Raw genomic sequence first — 6,299 nt, 5'->3', positions numbered from 1 at the left:
AAGTCAGTTGTTTAGAAAACTTAATTCCATCTGCAACCTTAATTCTTCTTAGCCAACCAATATAATATATTCACTGATTTTAGGGACTAGGACATGGATATCTCCAAAAGCAACTATTCACCTACCATACATAGTAACTGCTATATTAGGGTTAGCTTTTCTTGGTATTATTATTAAAAGTCCTTAGATTTAGAGTTAAGGACTTGGACTCAAATCATGGCTTCAAAACTTACCAGCTATGTGGTCTTGGGAACATTAATTGCTGTCTTTGAGACATGCAATTTAGTATGTTATTTGGAAATATGCAGCAAATAGATAAATCATTAGTTATCAAAAAATCACTTTTATGTATTTATTTATCTATTTATTTATTTTTCACCAGTTGTCAAATGATCTTTTATTGAAATACTTTCCTTTGTGCTTAACTGGCTGGGCATTCCACAGCACCACTGTTGATGTCATCTATGATGTCATGGGGGTGGCGGCCATCAACATTACAGCCCACAGACTGGGCAGTCCCCAGGATCTCTTTGATGGTTCCAGAGAGTTCTCTGGCTAAGGATCGGTGCCGCATCTGTCGAGCAATGATGATCTCATCAAAAGTGCTATTCCCACTGTGTTTAATGTTTTTCTGTTTCTTTCTGTCTCTTGGTGGTTCCTTGAGGGCTTTGATGATCAGGGCAGAGGCAGAAGGCACCACCTCAATCTGGGCCTGTCTGTTCTGAATGGTCAGTTTCACTGTAATCCTCAGGCCCTTCCAGTCACCCGTTGCCTTGGCAATGTCATCACCAACCTTTTTCGGAGACAGACCCAGGGGGCCGATCTTGGGGGCCAGCGCAGAAGTGGCACCGACTTCACCTCCGGTGCACCTCAGGTATACGACTTTGATCTCGTTGGGGTCGCACTTCGGCGGCATGGTGGAGGCGGCTGGTGTCGGATGAACCCGGATTCGGGACGACCGAAGAAAGTTGCACCTTTACCCCGCTCCGAGCGGAAGCCGAGAGCAAAGAAATCACTTTTAAATTGAAGTCCTTGGACTGTAGAACTGGGTGTTAGTTAGAAATTGGTGGTGGGGGAGAGGGGGATAGAGGGGCAGGAGTGTGATGTTTTGTTGACTTTACAAACATTTAGCTCTATTTGTCTTAATTTTTTTGTGGTAAAATACACATAACATAAATGTATCATTAGTGACATTCACAATGTTGTGTAAACATTACTACTGTCTTGTTCTACAACATTTTCATTAACCCCAAAGGAAATCTTGTACTAATAAGCAGTCACTTGCCATTCCCCACTCCTCCTGGCCACTGGCAATCACTCATCTGCCTCCTGTCTAAGGATTTTCTGACTCTGGATGTTTCCTGTAAATAAAATCATACAATATGTGGCCTTTTGCAACTGGCTTCTTTCACTTAGCATAATATTTTCAAAATATATCTACCTTGTAGAATGTATCAGCACTTCATTCCTTTTTAAGGCTGAGTAATATTCTGTTGATGGATATACCACATTCTGTTTATTCATGTATCTGTTGATGGACATTTGGGTTGTTTCCACCTTTTGGCTATTGAGTGTAGTGCTTCTGTGAATACATGTGCACAAGTTGTTGTTTGAATACCTGCTTTACTTCTTTTGGGTATATAACCAGGAGTGGAATTCCTGGATCATACAGTAATTCTATATTGAATCCGATGTGGACCCACCAAACCCTTCCACAGTAGTTATGCCATTTTACCTTCCCACCAGCAAGAGACATGGGTTCCAATTTTGCCACATTCTCAGCCACTGGTCCGTTTGTCATTTAATGAAACTAAAAATGTGTGGGACTTTTAATGGAACTAAAAACTCTCTATATAGTACTATGATAAATTAAAATCACTAAAATAAAACCATAAGGTGATACTAATAACAGGCATAAGGATGAAAGAAAACAGAATGTGGGGATTGGCATAGCCTTACCAGGTATTTATTTCTTATTGCTGCTGTAACGAATTACCACAAATTTAGTGGGTTAAACCCACAGAAATGTATTCTTTTATAGTTCCAGAGGTTAAACGTCCAAAATGGGTCATACTGGGCTAAAATCAAGGCTGTGTTCCTTTCTAGAGGCTTTAGGGAGAATCCACTCCTTTGCCTTTTCTGGCTTCCAGAGGTTGCCAACATGTCTTGGCTTGTAGCCCCTTCCTCTGTATTCAAAGCCAACAGCATAGCATCTCTTCTCTCCTCTCTGACTGCTGTTTCTATCCTTAGATGTAAGGACTCTCTAACTCTGATCTTCCCTCTTACGAAGACCTGGTAGTTACATGGGCTCACCTAGATTATTCAGAATAATCTCCCCATCTCAAAATCCTTACCTTCATCACATCTGCAAAATCTCTTTTGCTGTGTAAAGTAACATATTCACATGTTCTGGGATTCAGATACGGATGTCTTTGGAAGGCTATTATTCAGCCTACCACCCCAGGGTAACTTTACTCATGAAGAACTCACTCATGGAGAGGTGGGCAGAAAGGGCTCTGTCACTTAGAAAGTGGCAAAGTTACCCAGTAAAGTCAAACTGCCTAAGCCTTAGTTTTCTGTTCCATAAAGGGAGGTAATAATAGTAAACATGTTATCTGTCATGTATTTTTTTTTTTTTGGTGGAACTAAAATAAGAAAAAAATGTTTACCTATGCTAACTCAAATTTCTACCAAGCAACTTTAGTGCTCTTAGAAGACTGTAGGTAAAGCTGGTAGCTGCAAATTTCAGGCATGACTTTCTTTGAAGTCTTATGTTTTATCTGAGAAATTCATGTGAATTATACATTGTAGTTAATAATAGATGTGTGTTTGTTTTACTACATAAATAACGTTTTAAGTGTCTCACCAGCAGGAACAATACATTGATGCTCTTTATTCTTTCATGTTGCATACCCCCATCACATCTCTGATTATCTCTGTTTGAGAAATATTGTTAAATAAAAGAAAGCACATTGTAAACTATAATGAGGAATGAAAACTCATATCATCAGATTCAAACATCAAATATTAAAAGCATAGCAGTGGTCTTAGCTCCATGTAGTGAACCAAAGGAGGAATAAAGGCATTTTCTAAGAAGCGCAGCAAAACAGAACTCTGAAAACACATATGATTCCTGGAATTTGCCTTTTGTTAATACAGTATGATCTGTTCTTCAGACTGTGGTGAAGTAAGTTTTTCAGTCTGACTGACTGTCAGAGAGGTGGGAAGTTTATTATCAAGGAGAAATAGGTAAAGAAGAATGAAGCCAGTGGGAGATACTGGGGTCTCTGTGTCCCCTCCCCATAATATCCATAAGCTTCTCAAACATCATTCTTTGAGGTGGCCCAGTAATGCTTCCTCAATCTTCTTTGACAATATATGCAGCCTCAAAAAACATCACTCTGCAACACATTGCTCTCTTTAGAAATTCCAGAACCATCTCTTTTTTGAGACGGAGTCTCACTCTGTCACCCAGGCTGGAGTGTAGTGGCCTGATCTCGGCTCACTGCAGCCTCTGCCTCCAGGGTTCAAGTGATTCTCCCGTTTCAGCTTCCCAGGTAGCTAAGATTACAGGTGTTTGCCACCACGCTGGGCTGATTTTTGTATTTTTTGGTAGAGATGTAGAGACAGGGTTTCACCATCTTGGCCAGGGTGGTCTTGAACTCCTGACCTCAAGTGATCTGCCCACCTCGGCCTCCCAAAGTATTGGGATTACAGGTGTAAGCCACTGCGCCCGGCCACAGCGCCATCATTTTTAAATCAATAAGACCAGTATTCCCAAGGGCACCTCTAAAGAGGATCTGGGTTCCCTGAAACCTCCTGGGTAATGCGACAGGACTAGATGATTAGGAATGTTTGGGGCCCTTCTAGAGATTTCTGGGAGACCTGTGCTGTGTTTCTTTCACTCAGCTTATAAAGTAGCCTTAAATCTAGCCACCTTGTTAGCCAGGAAAGCGGAAAGCAAGTGAAAAGATTTCATAAGAGGCCCCAGAAATAACTTCCATAATTAACATCACTGGAGGAATATCTCATCTGCTCACAATTTCTTTTTATCTCACCTATTTCTGTTGGAGAGTGTAATAAGGACTCGGAATATCCTCCTTCTCAAGAAATTCTTAAAGAAAAATAGCACTCCTCCCCTCCCCCAACAACTATATAGATGCCTGCTAATATTTTCCTTAGAAGAATATCACTTTAACACATATACATGCTGGGGGTATGTCAAATTGTATCTTTTATTGAGAAATTTACCATGTAATTCCAGCAGGTAGATGACCTAGACAATATTCTAAAACGTATAGTTTTCAGGGTTTAAGTGGCTGAAAAGCTGAAGTCTAATGAAGTCTAATGAAGATTTGTTAGTGGACGAAAGGAGCTAGGGAAGTGCACGCAGAATTGCTAAAGGGAAAGTGTCAAAACAAGCATTCACGAAGGCTGATTGAGAATCTGCAGAGTAAAACAAGTAGACACAGGCCTTTGTGGGTTCATGTGATTCCATAGCTACAGAGGAATCGGGTAGGCTTAGAAGGTTAAAATGATGTAGTTTAAAGCAGAAATTTAAAACGTAGATTCCTGCTAAATAACCCTTTGATAATTTTTCAAAACAGGAAAAATCTTGCACATTTTTATTCCCATGCCATGTGAGAAATCAAATCCCAATTCTTTTACCTTCTACTCTCTAATAAATTTTTGTTTGCTTTTACTTCTTTTCGATAAAATGAACAAGTCCTAAAATGAGATGAATTCCATTCTAATTCAAATTCTGTTCTCAAACAAAATAAACTTTTCGTTCTTTGTCCTCTAATAACCTGACCAGTATTCTATTTTTTACCTCTCAGGCCTGAAATGACTTTGACTCTTAATTTGAATTTTCCTCATCTTGTAAATGTTCTGAGTGAGCTTTGGAGAGGTCTGCATTTGGTTCACTAGGCACAGTACAATTCTTACAAACTGTTGAGCTTCAGTTCAAGCTTCCATTATTCATACATCAAATTGATTCTAGGGGTATGACACTTTAGACGTGATTGGAAGGCCAAGTGAAAGATATATTTAGCGGTCTCACATGACAAGACCACTTGGACAAAAGGACTTTGTACACGTGATTCACACAATGGGAAATCACGAACTTTTTCTCACCCTGTAAGTGGCATTGCGCCAGAGTAAACTCAGGAGCTACCCTTTGGCATGATTCTGGAAATCTTTTTGGCTCTGATACTTGGAGTTTTAGTGCTAAAATAAAAGTTAGCATTGGGAATCACTTAATTATTTGTCATGGATTAAAACTATATAATCTCCTACGTTTTATCCAAGAATACTACCGTCTTATAGGGTAGAAGTCTCATTCACTACTAACATTTTATTTGTTTACACAATATTTTGTCACATAAAGGAATGTATATGAAAGATAAGTGTATAATAGAGCAATAAAAATGGAAAAAACGAGATAATAGACTTAAATTCATTGTTCATTGAAGTCAAAGTTGTTCTTTGAGAGAACATTCATTTAAGTGAATGTTGTCCTTCCAGAAAACAAGCTTTTTCATGTAAAAAAGTGTTTTTGGGCTGGGCATGGAGGCTCCTGCCTGTAATCAGAGCACTTTGGGGGGCCGAGGCAGGAGGATTGCTTGAACCAAGGAATTTGAGACCAGCCTGGGCAACATGGCGAAACTCCATCTCTACAAAAAATACAAAAATTAGGTGGGTATAGTAGCATGTGTCTGTAATCCCAGCTACTCGGGAGGGTGAAGTGGGAGGATTGCTTTAGCCCCGAAGGGTGAGGCTGCAGTGAACTGTGGTCATGCCACTGCACTCCAGCCTGGGTGACAGAGCAAGACCCTGTCTCAAAAAATGAAAAAGAAAAAGGAAAAAAACAGTATTTCCAAAGCTCCCACTTTATCCTGTGCACTGTGTTGGCTGTTATGGAGAACGTAGGGGACTATAGAATATAGGATCAACATAGATCCTGTTTTCAAGGAGATTACAGTCTTGTAGAGAAGCAGGGTAGTAAAATTAAGAAAGAAGTGAGCTCCCACACTTACATTTAGTATAAGTCAGACATTTTATCTCTTTATCTCTTATCTTCACAACAATATTGCAAATAAGATATTATCCTTGTCAATTTATAGTATGGGAACAGTGATTGAGGAAGGTGAGTAACTTCTCTGAATTTACTAGGCTAGTAAGTTGTCAAAGCAGGATTCACATTCAGATGTTTCTCCCTTTAGAGAACAAAATGTTTCCCACTATGCCCACCAACTTCGTATTTCTAGCACACTAACCACTTTGTTTCTTAGAACGAG

At 39.6% G+C, this 6,299-nt stretch overlaps 1 pseudogene across 1 annotated transcript; it reads right to left on the bottom strand.

Annotated features, from left to right (window-relative positions):
- Positions 1 to 363: 363 nt before the first annotated feature.
- LOC111536939 lies at positions 364 to 999 on the bottom strand (annotated as a pseudogene). Its single transcript, XR_002729863.2, has one exon. The product of XR_002729863.2 is annotated as a 60S ribosomal protein L12 pseudogene (transcript).
- Between the last annotated feature and the right edge of the window lie 5,300 nt (positions 1,000 to 6,299).

The sequence above is a fragment of the Piliocolobus tephrosceles genome, chromosome 1, assembly GCF_002776525.5.
Source record: "Piliocolobus tephrosceles isolate RC106 chromosome 1, ASM277652v3, whole genome shotgun sequence".
Lineage (NCBI taxonomy): Eukaryota > Metazoa > Chordata > Mammalia > Primates > Cercopithecidae > Piliocolobus > Piliocolobus tephrosceles.
Note: the sequence above shows the minus strand (reverse complement) of the source record. Positions and strands in the feature narration are given on the sequence as shown.